Genomic DNA, 17,873 nt, shown 5'->3' on the forward strand with positions numbered 1-17,873 from the left:
AAATATATGTACTATATCGGCGGCATGTTTAGCACATTTTGGACAATTTGTCTCTTTACCCATACTCCATTTGGCAATCTGAGACGGTGTGTAATATAATTGAAAGAAAGTCTTATAATATTGAGCCTGTAATTTCGTAGATATTAGTGATGTTTGAGAGAGTTGAAATGCTGATTGTACGCCGTCTATAGTGGTATTTAGTTTATTTTGCCATTTGAGACTATGTCTATCCAGATCATCTGGTAGCAGTGAGATTAAAGTTTTATAAATATCTCCTATTTTAATCGGAGTCTTGCCTATAATATCTTCTATAATCGGGATTTTATGAAACTCGGCCCTGCCTCCCCCTTTTTTTATTATGAAATCTCTAATTTGGAGGTATTTAAAAAAATCCCTATGTTCAAGCCCAAATTCCATCTTTAGTTCCTCAAAAGATTTAATGGCCAATGGTGAAAAAAATACCCCCAAATGTGTAATTCTCTCGAAGAGCTAGGTCTTGAGGAGTCTCCTGAAGGTTAGTAGGTCTTCTGTCTGCCGTAGGCGGATGGGGAGGGTGTTCCACGTCTTGGTGGCGAGGTGGGAGAATGATCTGCCGCCGGCAGTCACTCTTCGGATGTGGGGGACGGTGGCGAGGGTGTGGTCTGCTGAGCGGAGGTGGCGGGATAGGGTGTAGAGGCTGAGTCGGCTGTTGAGGTACGTTGGTCCGGTGTCGTGGTATGCCTTGTGTGCGTGGGTGAGGAGCTTGGAGGTTATCCTCTTGTTGATGGGGAGCCAGTGCAGGTCTCTTAGGTGGGGTGTGATGTGGCTGCAGCGCGGGATGTCAAGGATCTGGCGTGCGGAGGCGGTCTGGATGCGTCTGAGCCGTTTCAGGAGTTTGGCCGGGGCTCCTGCGTAGAGTGCGTTGCCGTAGTCCAGTCTACTGCTGACGAGTGCCTGGGTGACCATCCTTCTAGTTGTGGTGGGGATCCACTTGAAGATCCTGCGAAGCATGCGGTGGGTGTTGAAGCAGGAGGAGGAGACGGCATTTACCTGCTTTGTCATGGACAGTGTGGGGTCGAGGATGACCCCCAGGTTACGCGCATGGTCGGTGGGTGTAGGGGGTGCTATAAGTGCCGTCGGCTACCAGGAGTCGTCCCAGGCTGAGGGGGTGGACCCAAGGAGGAGGACCTCTGTTTGGTCCGAGTTCAGTTTCAGACGGCTGTTCCTCATCCAGTTGAGGAAATTCGGTTCTGACTCCATTTTGTGTTTCACCGTCATTTTGTGTTGCCCTCACTCAGGCAGCCCGGCGAACAGAAAACTCGTACCCTTCGTACTGCCACGTATCAAATAACCCCACTATCCTTGTGGTGAAGTCGATTCCAGGAATCAGTCTGACTCATTAATCCTTATCCAAACTGCCTGTTGGCCTCCAGTATTCTTGTCTCGACTCACTAATCCTTGTCTCAAACCATCTGTTGGTTTTCATTGTCCTTCTCCCCGCTTTATCCTACCTTGCAAATTGGCCTTTTCGCAATACACAAACATGTCTACCACTGTTGATTAACTCAGGGACACCATTACGAAATCGTTTGTGGAGTTAGTCAAAACATGACCTAGGGGTGGATAATTTAATCATGTGACGTCTTGTTTTTCCAAAAAAGCATATCTTTCCATTGGTTTAAATTTTGCGCATTGGGAGTGTTCCTATGCAGGTGTAAAAGAATATAAAAGACTGTGAACTTTGGAGTAAAGAGGCAGTCTCCTGAGAACATACCATTGGTGTACTTCTAGGATCACTGTGCATAGCTGCAGCTAATAAATCCTGTTGTCTACGCTAAACAGAGTGTCCCGTGTCTCTGTACAACAAAGCAGGTGAACTCGGAGATTTAGGCGTGCCCTGCGCCGCTAGGCCCTTAAAGGCCTGGTTCTTCTAATTGGCGCCCAACGTGGGACGGCTTCAAAGGTCGTGGTCAAGCCCTAGGGTCGTGAGGAGCTACATGAGGAAATTCTGGAGGAAGCGCACCACATAAGTGACCCCTGTATGTCAAAAGTGGACCGAAGGTCTTTACAACGCGGCTTCTCCTTTCCGACGGCTGTTGATGACTGCTGCCCTGACCGCCGCCCTGCTTTGGTTCGCGTTGGTGATGATTGGCATTTCGGGACGATAGACGGGCCTCTGTTGGTGTGAGAGAACAATTTGGTTAAGTAATTGTGGGTAGCTCCCACATCTTTGTTTTTGATTGTGCTTTAATTCGTTTGTTGCAATAACCGAAGCCGAGGGGTGAGTACATTTGTACTGTGTTAGTTGATTAAACCCCTTGATGTTAGTAAGAGGCCAGTGAAAATAACGATGCCTGGTTTCAGTAAGTTCAAGAGATGGTCTTGTTGTTGTTGTTTAAGAGATTCCCGACTAGAAGACACTAGTCCAGTGCCTTCAGTAGGGACTCCAAAATATGAAGTTTATTCCAAACACGGAACTGGTCCTATTATCTTTTTCGACCTTTGGGGAAAATACACTAAGAATGACGGTATTTTACAATGGCCGAAGGATGGTAGTTTTGAGCCATGTGTGTTGGACAATTTAGAGGAAAGACTATTTAAGAGAAAAGCCCGGCCGGCAATGTTTGACTCACTTCGCATTTGGCGAAAGGAATCAAAACAGAAAGAAATTAAACAAGCAAAAAGAGATAGAAAGGAAAAAGAAATGTCTGTTATACAGGCTGCTCAGCAATTCAAAGACAATGAAACTGATCGTGCGATTGAGGTTTTAGATAGACAACATCGTATGATAGTAGACAAATGTTATCCAGCTTTGCCTACTTCTCCATCATTAGATGAGGAGAATGAAAAAGATCCCTTAATGTCCCTTATGTTGTCTGCTCCACCGCCTTATGTACCAGCCTTGGTTCCTCCACCAGTAACTGCTATATTACCTGTTATACCTCCACCTCCACCTCTGCCTGTGCCTCAACCTATGATCCCAGTTACTTCTGCGGGTCCCGTTGTAATGCCTCCTGTAACGACGCTTGTATCTACCCCCGTGACTATGACACAAGCCCTTACTCCACAATCAGTTAGAAGGAAAGATAGTGGGTTCTTTTCAGCCTTTGCTCCTTTCATGAATAAAGTACGTAATTCCCCTATCATGAAGAGAACTCTTAGAAGTCAGAGCCATCTTGAACTTCATGAGTCAGTAGTACTCCAATCTCAGGCTCGAAAATGGATGACAAATGGTAATATGTATGGGTCATCTGAGATCCAAGATTTAGCTATGCAATGGCCTACACCCACTCAGCGTTATGTGTTTGATCTCATGTGTGAGATATTGATTCAAATGTGGGAGAGTGAAATTCAGGATGACCCACTTAGGAGATTAATAGAATTAAGAAGGCAAGTAGCTTCTGGAGCTGTGATAGGACAAGATTATAAGATGCGATATCGAATTTAGTAACATATAGAGATCTTCTATCTTGTAAAAACTCAGGGGCAGGAGGAATTGTTACAACAGACAAATTATATCCTATGCGAGAGGTACAACCACTATGGCATGAAGCTGTCGCAGGAGCTCATCCGGTGGCTGCTCGTTTCCAGCAAGTTTGGGTACATGTTCCGTGGGTAAGATCAGAGGTTATCGCATTAACACCTGGGTGCTGACAAGTCAGATTTACCATTGTTCATGACAACGTCAGCTCGTCATAAGCACACGACCAGTGTACTGCATGACGAGCTGAGCTCGTCATGAGCATGGAAGGAGTTAAAGCAAGCATTACCTGATCCGCGTAAAAATCTGGCAGGATATTATAAAAAATTAACACAAACATTGTCCTCTTGCACTCTAACATTATCTGATATAGACATGTTGATGGGTCAAACAGTCCCATCTGAAATATGGAATAAGATTCGTAAGGAGGATCACGCTGTAGAGCTAGGTGGTAATTGGGCTGCCATCTTACAAGCAGACCAAAGGCAAGTGGGTGGTGCTAAACCAGAACCATTGATTACAGAATTGCCCGACAGAATAGTAACATTAATGAAGACTCTGATGCCAGCACAAGCAGTTAATTGGGATAAGTTGTCTGCCTGTAAGCAGAAAAAAGATGAGCCAGTGTCTGACTTCTTTACGCGTTTCGAGGAATCATTTGTTGATCATAGCGGGCAAGATATGGCTACGCCAGGAGGCCAGAGATTGTTTGTAGATAAGTTTGTCTCTAATTTGTTGCCGGAAATATCTACGAGACTCAAAATGTCCGAAAGTGCGTGGCCAGTGGCAACGCCTTCGGGAATCTTGGCGATGGTTCAATACTATGAGAATAGGGATTTAGAGGAGAAAGAAAAGACGGAAAAGAAAAATAAAGACCTAAAAACAAAGGTTCTTTTACAACAAGCTTATCCACCTCATTCTGCTCAGCGTCCATATTAGCCACCTCCTCAATTTCAGAGGTTATTACAGAAATCTGAACCTTTTGTTCCAAGGTCTCCATTGGGTCCTAATCAATGTGCTTATTGTAAGGAGGAAGGTCACTTAAAAAATAGTTACACCGTACTGGTGATACGTCTGGGTCACGTAGCCGAGGTGGCTATCAGTTAACACCTAGGGGTAGGGGGCGAGGCAGATCATCTTATGATCAGCATCAGCGTTCTTTTGCCCCTCAAACTTCCATGAATTATTTTGATCAGCAAAATACTCAATCTACTCAATACTACAATGATAATTATTATAATGAGAATGAGAGTCAAGATTTTCATACTAGCTAGGACAGCCATAGACAAAGTGAGGGAGTCATATCAGTTCCAGTAGATCAGAATGGGCCTTATGTTGAGGTAGTTACATTAGGTGTCTCAGAGCCATTGTTGTTGGATACCGGTGCAACAAAGAGTTCTATCATCCACTCTAAACTCCCTGGGGCACCTTTGTCTGGCTTAACGAATATTTCCGTAGGATTTTCTGGCGCCCCAGTTAAAAACCCAATTTCTCAACCTTTGCCCATCCCGATAGGGCCTTATGATCTAGAGGCTCCACTTATTTTAACCACTGGTTGTGGTGAAAATTTGTTGGGTCTGGATTTATTAAAAAGATTGTATACAAACCCTACATTGTTCTCCTTCAGGTGTACACCTCACTTTGGGTAGGGAATTGATTTCCCCAGTGTATCTGTCTAAAGACAAACTTCCCCCTGAATTGCATTCTCTTCCTACTAGTCTTTGTGCTACAGGTCCTAATGATGTTGGCCTTTTGAAAATCCCGCCTTACGTTGTCACCCTCAAACCCAATATTAAGTTACCACGCATACCCCATTACAAAGTTTCCAGGGATGGTGAAAAAACTCTTATGGCTATTATTTAGAAAGGTGTGATTGAAGAGACTAGAGGAAATGTATGTAATAGTCCTGTTATCGAATAGTCTATTTACCACACAAGCCTTTCTTGTAATACAAGGAGAGGTGAAGGAACGAGGCAGAAGCCGTCGATCAGCTAAAAAACGAACACATCCAGTTCAGCAGCAGACCAACGACGACATATGCCCGTTCTAAACAAGTTTTAAAAATATCTGAGATACACTACAAGTGGGCAGTCACCTGACAACCAAATAACCAAGGAACCCCATCAAAAGGAGTTCTCGTTACAAGAGAGAGCTTAATATTTTTTATCAACAGAAGGGCCCCAAGGACTATATATGTAGTGCCAATAGAGGGAGACCTTAAGGAGACCCCATTTTTGAGCGCCTACAACACGGCCCCAAGGATACGGTATATTCATCCGTTCCCTGAAACCCCAGAAACAAGAAGTCCTGAGGAAGGTGCCACGATATTGAGTGACAAGCACCGAAACGCGTCGACGCACTGTTTTGATCCAAAAGAATCCAACCAGGGCCAGATAGAGCTTTAGATGGGCATTAGATTTCTCCACTAAAGCTAGAGAGTAATTAAACTGTCTATGGCCATTGGATCTTCTCAAATATAGTGGCAGAAATATTAAGTGGGCCACTTAGATATGAGGGGTTTGTTGTATTTATGTTCAGTTTGTCGCTTATTGTGAATACATCTTGATTGCTTTTTCATTTGTTGTGTATTATAACATTATGTTGATGTAACATTGTTTAATATTAATTCTTAACCCACCGAGACATTTTATCTTGGTTTTTAATTATTTTGGATGAATTTTATCTTGTCTTTATTGTTTATTTATATGTAATTCGAATAAATCTAGATTGTTTAACAAGACTATTTCTTTGTGGAAACCCATTCTTATGTTTGTCTGAATACCTATGACATACTGTGACCTCTCCTTGTATTACAAGAAAGGCTTGTGTGGTAAATAGACTATTCGACTCCAGGGATCCCCCCCTTTGACTTACTGTCTTCTTACCCTGTTCCCTGGTGAAAGTGGGGTACCCTCTCTTTTTTGAAATCAAATAGTCCTGTTATACCCATTCTTAAACGTACTGATTCTTCCCAACCACCCGTTTATCGCTTTGTGATCAATCTCCTGGAGGTCAACAAGATTGTTGTACCCCAATTTCCTGTCGTCCCAGATATCACTCCCCTATTGACAACGATACCTGCTTCTGCTACTTGGTTTTCTGTTGGGGATTTGAAGAATGCATTCTTCAGTATTCCCATTGCCGAAGAAAGTAGAGATATTTTTGGCTTCTCTTTAGGAGGCCGAAGCTTCCGATTCACACGTGCTCCTCAAGGTTATTGTGAGAGTCCCTCCATTTACAGTCAAGCTTTAAAAACACAGCTTGATACTCTCACTTTACCTCCAGGTGCCAACCTTATTCAGTATGTAGATGATTTGTTGATTTCTGCTGATTCTGAGGACATCTGTAAACAGGCTACTATTACACTGTTACGACACTTAGCTGATTTTGATCACAAGGTTTCACCCTCTAAGATGCAATATTGCCACCAAAAAGTTACCTGCCTAGGTCATCTCTTGTCAAAGGAGGGAAGAAAATTAACACCTGAACGTATCCAAGCAATTGCTCAAATGTCTGTACCAGATACACAAAAGAAGGTACGTGCCTTCCTGGGCATTACCTCTTATTGTAGACAATGGATTCCGAATTTTTCTCTGTTAGCGAAACCTTTGTTAGCACTCACTCATAAAGATACACCCCAACCTCTCCCTTGGACTGCAGAATGAAACGCCTTGGACTGCAGAATGTCAGAAAAGTTTTAATGATTTACGTACTGCCCTGTGTTCTGCTCCTGTACTAGGTACTCCTGATTACAGTAAGCCTTTTACACTTTACGTCCATGAGAGAGAAGGTTGTGCATTGTCAGTTTTAACACAACAATTTGGGGACAAACAACGCCTATGTGCCTATTTTTCAGCCACATTAGACCCAGTGGCCAAGGCGTTACCCAGTTGCTTGAGAGCCACAGCAGCAACGGCAGTTTCCATTCGTCAGTCTGCTGGGTTGGTGCTAAATAATGCTCTTATTGTCATGGTGCCACATGCAGTAGATAGGACAAAGACCCAGCATCTTACCAGTGCCCGCTTATCCGGGTACGAACTGACACTTTTTGCCAGTCATGTGCATATTAAACGATGCAATACCCTAAACCCAGCCACACTGTTACCGATCCCAGTAGAAGCAAACACTCAAGAACAACATGATTGTTTCTTCCGTACAGAAAGGGAGACAAAAGGTAGAGTTGATTTAAAAGATACTCCACTCTTGAATCCAGATGGAACCTTATGGGTTGATGGCTCTTGTTTTAAGCTCCCTAATGGTGAAACGACCTCAGCCTATGCAGTTACGACTTTGTATCCAATTGTAGAAACTGCACGTATTAGACAGAATTCAGCTCAGGCAGCTGAATTGATAGCTCTTACTAGAGCTTGTGTATTGGCTAAAGGAAAAAGAGTGAATGTATTCACTGATAGTCAATATGCGTTTGGAGTGGCCCATAGTTTTGGCCGTTTATGGAGGGAGAGAGGATTTCTCACCTCCCATGGTGCTAAGATACAGCATGGTGAGTTGGTGAATGACCTTCTCGAATCACTTACCTTGCCTACTCAGATAGCAATTATCAAGTGTAGTGCGCATAAGAAGATTACTAATGATGTGGGTCAAGGAAATGCGTTTGCGGATCAGACAGCGAAAGAAACAGCCAGAGACATTACAAGCCGTATGTGTGTTGCAGGCCCTGCTAGATGGGTCAGACAAGGAGGGATGTGTGAGGACACAATAGAAAGTGTGAAAATGATTCAGGAAGAAGCTACAGAGAAAGAATTAAGTGAATGGAGAGAGACTACAGGAATATTAGACGCAACAGGGTGTTGGACAGAATTGTCTGAACATCAACGCTGGCTGTTACCAGATTCCTATGTGCTTCCGGTTGTTACCAAGGCACATGGTCCAGCTCACATCAGCGCTAAAGGAATATGCAAACTTCTGGCTCCTGTAGGGCAGAATGAGGGTATTCAAAAATGTGCAGACAATCTAGTTAGACACTGTATTGTTTGTTTGATGCATAACCCAGGAAAAGGAACACCAACCCCAGCAGGTCATTTCGCTCCTCCAACATATCCTTTTGAGGTGTTGCAAATAGATTATATTCACATGGAGCGATGTAACAATCTTAAGTAAGTCCTTGTGGTGCTGTGTGCCTTTTCTAGACGGATAGAGGCCTATCCCCTAAAAGATAATACTGCTCTATCTACAGCCAAAGTGCTTTTGAAGGAGTTTTTCCCGAGGTTCGGCCTACCTCGAATCCTCTGGAGCGACAATGGAAGTGAATTCGTAGGTCAGCTAATGCAGAAAGTATGTGCAGGTCTTGGAATAAGACAGAAATTTCATGCAGCAAACCACCCTCAGTCGCATGGCTTAGTGGAGTGCTATAATGGTACTCTTAAACTCAAACTAGCAAAAATACAGGCCAGCACGGGTCTTACCTGGCCCAATGCTTTACCTTTAGCACTATTGTCCACTCGAACAACTGTTCATTCCCGTATGGGACTCAGTCCCTACGAAGTTGTGTTTGGACGCCCAGCAAATGTTTGCGGAGTCCCAAGGCCAAATAAATATTCCGGGATAGAGTACCCATTGTTAATTGATTACTTACATGACCTCACCACTAAATTGCGTGTCCTTCACCAACAGGTACAAAACGCCTTGCCTCGGGCTTCAACTGATCCTGGACATGGCATACACCCAGGGGACTGGGTGTGTGTGTGAAGAATTTTCAGCGATCAAAGAATTTGGAACCTCGCTGGAGAAGGCCTTTCCAGGTCTTATTGACAACACGAACAGCTGTAAAGGTGGTTGGCAAAAAGAACTGGATCCATGGTGTGCATTGCAAAAAGGTACCCTTACCTTTGCCTTATGACCAGTGGGTCCGTAAAGGAATTAGCAATTCTGAAGGTGAAAGAATTCCCCGATTTGTACCTTTTAGCGATGCACACCTGCATTGGACTCAGTCTGAAAAAGAAGATGATGACGTCTTGCAGGAAGCTGTCCCACCACATCTGAGGTTGAACAGATCTAATCCAGAGACACTTTTTCAGAATCAGACTGTGCTGAACAAAACTAGATACAATTTGAGATCTAGAGTAACTAAGGACAATTAAGAAACTTTTTTTTTTTCTTTTTCGTGCTTTTTGTGACATTTGACCATCTAATTAGGTTGCAGGGTCGTGGTAAGAGTCTTAGTTAGTGACCCGAGTCGTGGCAATAGGTCTGCGGAACTTGCAGCGTCATAGGACGGCTGATAATCACGGCTAAGTGAAAAAGGAAGACTGCCACGAGCAACACCTAGAAGATGGATTCTGCTATGTTAGAAAAAATGATGAAAAGAATATAATGAAAAGATATTGCAAATTATTATATACCAGATGTAGTATAACATTGTCTATTTTAATCTCTTTCAGCCAGATTCATGAAAGAAAATTCGGCTCGCAAAGGGCCAGATTCTGCGAATCTGGCCCTTTGCGAGTGCAATTTTTGCAATTGGGATTCATCATCCCAAATGCAAAAATCGCTAGTAGCGAAATCGCATATTTGCGAGGAATTGCATTTAAGGAATCTCTATTTGAGATTCCTTAAATGCAATTCATTAACTATTTTTACATTGCGAATTCGCAATTTTTGGTCGCTATTTACCACGAAGTCTGACTTCGTGGTAAATAGCGAAAAAATAGAAAAAAGCACTTTAATGCATTTTTCTCAATTGCATGTTACACACACACATGTCCTTTGGACATGTGTGTGCGCAACACCTGTGTAAATTTGCATATCAGGGGTGCTACAGGGTGTCCTTTGGACACCCCTTGCACCCTTGAATTCGCATCCTTATTTGCGATTAGCTAATTGCTAATCGCAAATAAGGAATAACTCCCCATTCATTCCTATGGGCCTGTAGGCCCATAGGAATGAATGGGAAGTTATTCCTTATTTGCGATAAGCAATTAGCTAATCGCAAATAAGGAAGCTGTAGGAATCGCAATAAACGATTCCTACATGAATCCCGTTTTGCGAGTCTGTAATAGCGATTCCTTATGAATCGCTATTATAGACTCGCAAAACGGGTCTTTGATGAATCTAGCTGTTTATGTTTTATGTTAGCATGTGTGGGTTGGATTGTTCACATTGTACAACACAAACATATATCTACCTCCCAGCCCATACCTTTTCGCACTACTGTGTCCCCACACCAATTTCGTACACTACCAGAGCATGAGCAATTTAGGAGAATGGAGTATTTCAACGATTCCTTCATCCAATTGTTACACCAGCATCAATTGGTGATCAATACCACCGATTGTTGGGTTTGTGGACTTTTACCCCATAATACAGATAAAGGAATGCCATATTTAGTTCTACCCTTCTCCCTAAAAGGATTCGCTTGGGCTTACACCTCTATGTTTGCCAATGCCTATGAGAACCAACATCGACATCCTATTGGTCCATATAGGGATGGAGTTGACGTTAGTCATGACGCGCTAATAAAAGGAATAGTGGCTATGTCAAAACATTACAACAAGTTTAATGAATTCCCTACTGACGAACGACAAGCATACATCGATTGGAATGTGACGCATTACGTCACTAGTCTTACAGACAGAGCCAAAAGGAAAAGATCCCCACCTATATATACTGTACCCCACCAAGGTCACCTATGTCTCCAAGGAAATGGTCAGAGTCTTAAGGCCCAATTGGGAAAGAGCACCTGTAACATCACATATACATATACATCCCAAACTTTTCCACCGCTGGTAGCATCTCAGGGAACATATTTTGTTTGCCATGATAGGGCCTATACATGGCTACCAGCCGATTTTTCAGGAACTTGTTATATGGCTTTTCTCCTCCCTCCGACATATACCGCTCCTTCAGGACATCATAAAAATAAGTACAAGCGAGATGTCTTTAATCAAAAATACACAGCAGGACAAGAAGGAGGCTACTTCCTTAAAGGATTCCTCCCATTTTGGGGCCCTATGGCCAATAGTGGAAACATCAGGCATCTCATTCGAGTAGTTGAAGCAACAATAAATTAAACTGTCGGAGCGTTGGGTAACATTACCGCCGAGCTTCAGGCAGATCGCCTTATGACATTACAAAACAGAATGGTGTTAGACATCATTCTTGCAGACCGTGGTGGAGTCTGTAAATTGATCGGATCCAGTTGTTGCGTTTACATACCTGATAATGCACCTACAGTATACCAGGCCATCTCTAAATTACACCACATTGCTGAATTCATCCACCAGGACGAAGGAAGTTGGTCTCTGATGGGATGGTTTTAGGGATTACTGTCCACATGGGGATGGAAGGTACTAACTTTCATTGGAATGATTTTAGCCATTGTCTTTTCATGTTGCCTCTGCCTACAATGTGGTCCCACCATCTGTGGCCTTTGTGCCACCATGTGTGTGGCAAGACCTTTTCCGCAGAAAACAGAGAATATAAAAATGATGTTGCAACAACAGCTTAAAGACATTATGGCTATTGAAATAGACTCAGAGAAAGGTGAGTTTATGTATTGCCTGCGTAATGGCAAAAGGAGGGTCTGAGGAAATTCGGTACCAACTCCATTTTGTGTTTCACCATCATTTTGTGTTGCCCTCACTCAGGCAGCCTGGCGAACAGTAAACTCGTACCCTTCGTACTGCCACGTATCAAATAACCCCTCTATCCTTGAGGTGAAGTCGATTCCAGGAATCAGTCCGACTCACTAATCCTTATCCAAACTGCCTGTTGGCCTCCAGTATTCTTGTCTCGACTCACTAATCCTTGTCTCAAACCATCTGTTGGTTTTCATTGTCCTTCTCCCCGCTTTATCCTACCTTGCAAATTGGACTTTTCGCAATACACAAACATGTCTACCACTGTTGATTAACTCAGGGACACCATTACGAAATCGTTTGTGGAGTTAGTCAAAACATGACCTAGGGGTGGATAATTTAATCATGTGACGTCTTGTTTTTCCAAAAAAGCATATCTTTCCATTGGTTTACATTTTGCGCATTGGGAGTGTTCTTATGCAGGTGTAAAAGAATATAAAAGACTGTGAGCCTCGGAGTAAAGAGGCAGTCTCCTGAGAACATACCATTGGTGTACTTCTAGGATCACTGTGCATAGCTGCAGCTAATAAATCCTGTTGTCTACGCTAAACAGAGTGTCCCGTGTCTCTGTACAACAAAGCAGGTGAACTCAGAGATTTAGGCGTGCCCTGCACCGCTAGGCCCTTAAAGGTCTGGTTCTTCACAGTCTGCGACAGCCTTCATTCCTTCGTGGAGGTTCATGTCGGGAAGGTTATCACGTTTTTCAAACGTATATAGAGACTACATTTTTTATTAATGTCCTTTCAAATAACAAAGGGAGATGTTGTATATCTTGCTGTTAGTGTGTTAGCAGCTCTTAGCATGTTGCTTGCGATTGGTTAGATAACCCTTACGTCATTTGGAACCTTGACACACTATTTGACTCACGTCACTGCAAGCGTCACAATTCTTGGTTGCCAGCTGTTTGACCCAGTCACTCTGTTCCCAGCTGACTGTGGGCCTTCTATATTATAATAAATACTTACGTTAACCACTTACTGGATGCCTGGTGTGCTTCTTCATGCACCCTGATACTTCATGTACCAATAGAAAGCAAGCTTCTAATTAATGGCCTAGTAACCCCTTCCATATGTCATGAAGTAACATTACGAAGAAGGCTTTCCAATGACCAGGTTACAATAGAGAGTTGCAGTGGTGCGGAGCTTCAAAGGCTGGGTATCAGTAGACCAGAGAGCGAAGGTTAATAAAGCAACCAATGATAAGACAGGAAGAGGAACTGTAAAGATTTAGGCAGCTATGGAGTGTGTGCAATTGTCCTTAGATGCAACAGAGGATGTATTTAATAGTGGCTCATTTAGATCTCATATGAATTCAATTGCATCTACCTAATAACAGTATCAGGTGTGGACCGGGAAACATAGGTATTAAACAGCATGGAAAGTGTATCTGTCAATGGCGGCTAGCACAAAAAAATTATAGTGGGGCGCAATGGTGCACAACTCACAATAAGGAGCGGGAGCAAGACCGATGCGGAACTTCTCTGCCAGGAATCGGATCCTGGTTGTCCATGAGCAGGAAAGGTAAGAGCTTTACTTCTTGCTCAGTGGAACTCGATCCAACCAATCCTGGAGCTACTCTCATCAGCATAAGAGTAGCTCCAGGATTGGTTGGAACAGGCTGACTCTGCACTCGTTTTGAGGCTTGGGCATGTGCCAGCTAACTCACAGCCGTTGAATTGCTGGCTCTAGACTGTGCATGTCGGGCTAGCAATCGCAAGATGGCCGGCCAATCCGGCATGCGCACTGGAGACCAGTGCGGTCATCCTGCATTTGCAGAATTCAGCCCCGCCCCCACCCTCGCCCTGTACATATTTATATGTGTTTGCCTGCTGCACTGGCAGCAGGGGGTGCGACGCTCCCCAGTTCTTGAGGAGTAGCCGCCCCTGGTATTTGTATCCTGCTTAAAATATTGTAAACTATGAACTTAGGTTACATGATCGAACATGGCCCTGAGTACCTATAGATAGGAAACAAGTGACAAACGGAGCTAACGCAGACGTAAAGCTTGCGCTTAGAGCCAAAACATTTAGGGCCATGTTTAATAAGCCTTTGCGTTGATATTGCATCACACAAGGCAACGCAAAGCATTAAATGATGTTTACTAAGCAACACAAATCCACCTTGTGTGAATCCAGAGTAACGCAAGGCAGCGCAAATCGCTGCCTTGCATTACTCTGCTTTGGGCAGGCGTTCCATGGGTGCAGTGTGGGCATTCTCATGCATCCACCCATGGAGTTTGTCACAATCCTAAATCTACTAAGGGTAGTAAACCTGGGACTGCATCAATATGCTACACCATCCCAACAGAGATGTAATGACGAGAACTATGTTTATTTCTCCTCGTTATTTCCTCTTTCTTTGTGTGCTGCATTCTACAGCACACGTAGAGAAATATGCATGTGAGGATTGTTTTTGTGCAGGAAAGTGTCCCTTCCTGCACAAAAACAATCCGGCCTGTAACACAGGCACCCTGCACCATGGTGCAAGAGTATCTGCATTGGTGGTAGGCAGCACTCAGTGTGACAGTGCAGAAAGAGAGCAGGAATGCATCACATCTTAGCAAATAAGGTGCATTCCAGCTCTCTCCATTTGATGCAGTGCAGCAAGTTGTCTTGCTGAGTTGCATTAAATGTAAGGCTTCTAGTTTTCCTTTTTTACAGATACATACAGACTGAAAACAATGTGTTTCTTGTCTGTATTTATTTTTAAAAGCGGAAAAATACTGAAAATTATGCTTCTTTTCAGTGACCCTCCATGCAATCTTTTATGAATCACGGGCCAATAGCTCCGCATTTAGACAGCATGAGGAATTAAAAAACAGGATAAGATTTTCTTAAATACAGGTACATGTTAATATAATTGAAGTAGAATGGTAATATTTACCTGTAGATATAGTGTTTTGTTATATTTCAGTGCTTAATTTTGCTAAAATGCGACAGGCATCAAAGTATGAATGCATGCTCATCAGTTAAAAAAATGTGGAAATACATTATTTACGCCTCCATTTTTCCCAAAACAAAAAAGAAATATGGATAAAACCAATAAGATGGCAAAAAACAAATATGGATAAATACAGACAGAGATGTTAAAAAACATAAATACCACAAAACTGGCAGTCGTTAGTAAAGATGCTCCCTAGTGTCCATGAAGCAATGGAGGGGCGCTTCAGACTACAAGTACTAGAAAGTGTAAGGTACAAGTGCTGAAGCCATGGCAACACAAGAGGGGATGGCTAAAACAAGGGGAAGACAGACAATGGGTGGAAAATTGTGATGTGCCAACCTGAGTACTGTATTTAGCATGGAAATGTACCGGTTGGTTGTCTCTATTTTTTTTTTGCATTTTAATTAGGAATTCCTCGTTATGCGATGATTTGCTTGAAGGCTGCACACGGAATTCCTGCATGGAAGGCCGCGGTTTCATCTGGAGGGAAAGGTCTTGGGAATTAGGGTTTAAATAAACCTTATGTGAAGAGTCAAGTTTATAACTTCTATATTTTTGTAAAAACATTTTATCGGATTTATTTTCGCACCATTCTTACAGGGTTCAAAAAGAATTGTGGCAGGTGGTCTCTTCCCTGGGTGACACATTCAAAGGGTAGCACGCAGTCGTAATAAGCTGATGATTATTCTAAGTGTGTGTAATTCTCCTTCCAGCCACCTCTAGTGCTTGAACCTTGGCTCAGAATCAAGTGGCAGCAGTGAGTCAGGGGACTGGGGTAAATCTGCTCTCGTTGTTGAAACATTCCTCTTGGACCACCCTCTTATTAAGAATTTGAAAGGCGTGCAAATCAGAAAGTCATTCTTATGGATTTTTCTGGTTATTTTTGCACAACTGAGCATGAAACCGATTTCAAAGGTAACCCATCTACAATTCCTTGTCTATGATTTCAGAGCCAGGGTGGCTAATTTTTCGGAGGCAGACTTCCATTAAGAGGCCTATTTACTTTTCGAGGCAAATTCTCCTTTTTGCTTCATTTTCAAAGTGGGAGATGGAGCCTGACAGCCTACATCATTGGGCTCATGGTGTGTGTATAGTTTTCGGCTAAGATGGCGTCAAGGAATATTGTAGCTTCAAGGCCAATGCATAGAGATTGCTTGTGTGTTGAGTGTTCTCTGATCTACAGAAGAAATCTTGAGGCCACGTTTTAGGTGGACAGCAAGGCCTCTGAAAGATCTGCGGAGACTGGCTGTGCGTGGTCCCTTTTCATCCACTGATTTCATGGTTGGCTCCACATAAGATCTTCATCTGCTTTGTCTTTTTTCAAATTCTTCCTTGAAGGCCTCTTGTAGGGGTGTGACACGGGTCCATTCAATGCATGGGAGCTCCACCCTTCAAGACACCCTCAATTCAGTTTGAATCCCATGGATATCTATGAAATATGGGAGTTGCAGGAACCCATTGCAATATTCTGCAGGTGGGCTCCATCATTTTGCCTTATGCCACTGATTTCTGGGCAGGGGGGCAGGGGCGTATCTTCAGGGGACAGTATAGGGTGGTACACCTCCCCAGTCATTTTTCAGAGTTCGGTTCATTGAGGCCCCAATGGGACTTGTGAGGTAGGAGTTGAATCCTTGCCTCCCCAGCCCAGGCTTCACTGTTGATAGCACTGCTTTATAGCAGGAACTCGACGCTAAGGCTTTACAAGAGCACCAGTTACAACACAAGGGCATATTCATTCGTCGGTATTTACGGGGAGATTAGGTGATTTGCCCAAAATCACAAGATGTTCAGCCGACGCCGAGACTCGAACCATGATCAGCTCCAAAGTCGGCAGCTCCAGCTCTGGCACTTACGCCAATGACGAGCATATGACTGCCGGTAGGGCCGAGTGGCCAGAGGCGGGTGCAGTTTTGCTTTAAAATCTTGGGCCGCCAACCCCGGCTTGTAACTACCAGCACGAATGTCTCCGCGTGACTGGGTGTGGAAGGAGGGCTCATGGCGGCGCAGGAGCTGTGCGCCAGGCGGTGGATTTCGAGATACAGAGCGTAGGCGCTGATTTCACTCTGCAACAGCGTTGGTTTCTCCCACTCCTGTGTGCGTAAGCACGTCAAACCTGCGCGCCGGTGACCTTTGGTGACACGTCTGCTCTGGATATAACCAGCAAGTCCCAAAGCGCCTCAGGCCCGGGCTTCCACAGCAGGTCCCAACAACCATCCTGCCTGTATGTGAGAGAACGCAGGGGCTCAGCACAGCCCTGTCCATAAATCATTTTGATCATATCTAGCGAAAGGTCTGTTAGAGAATGGTTAGTCGCGTGACGCTAGACTATGAATAATTCATTTTGATATAGCGCTTTATGCAGCAGTGTCTTTCTGTAGTCTGTAAATAGTGGATGTTTCTCATCTTCGCCATTACTCGGTTAGTTAACGCACTTACTGTAGCCGTGTTTCAAAGTGAAATTTCCAGTGGCAGGTTGGAGGCTTCATAAACTAGCTTGGCGGGTTAATGTGTCTGTTGCCAGTACATTGCACATAATGTTAGGCCAAACATTTGTATTCTATGTAAGATAAATCAGTTGGTTACTGCTTTTCTTGCTCACCGAAACCTTGAGTAACTTGTTAGTAACAAGTACTGTCCTGGTACAAAAAAAAGCTCAGTGAGTTATGCACCCACTGCAAACACCTACATATAAGGAAGACGTTTGTATCCTTGATGGGTTTTAGTGAATTGTTTGAGTTGGCTTGTAGCAAACTGCACACGTGTGCCCAGAGTAGTGTCTCAGGGTGGGTACCACTTTGGGCAATTACAGGTTTTTCGGTGTTTCCATCTAGAATGTTACCAGGCCTGCCAATGCCGGACCCAGTAATCTTGGACCTT

This window comes from Lissotriton helveticus, chromosome 11 (genome assembly GCF_964261635.1).
Source record: "Lissotriton helveticus chromosome 11, aLisHel1.1, whole genome shotgun sequence".
In the NCBI taxonomy this organism is placed as follows: domain Eukaryota; kingdom Metazoa; phylum Chordata; class Amphibia; order Caudata; family Salamandridae; genus Lissotriton; species Lissotriton helveticus.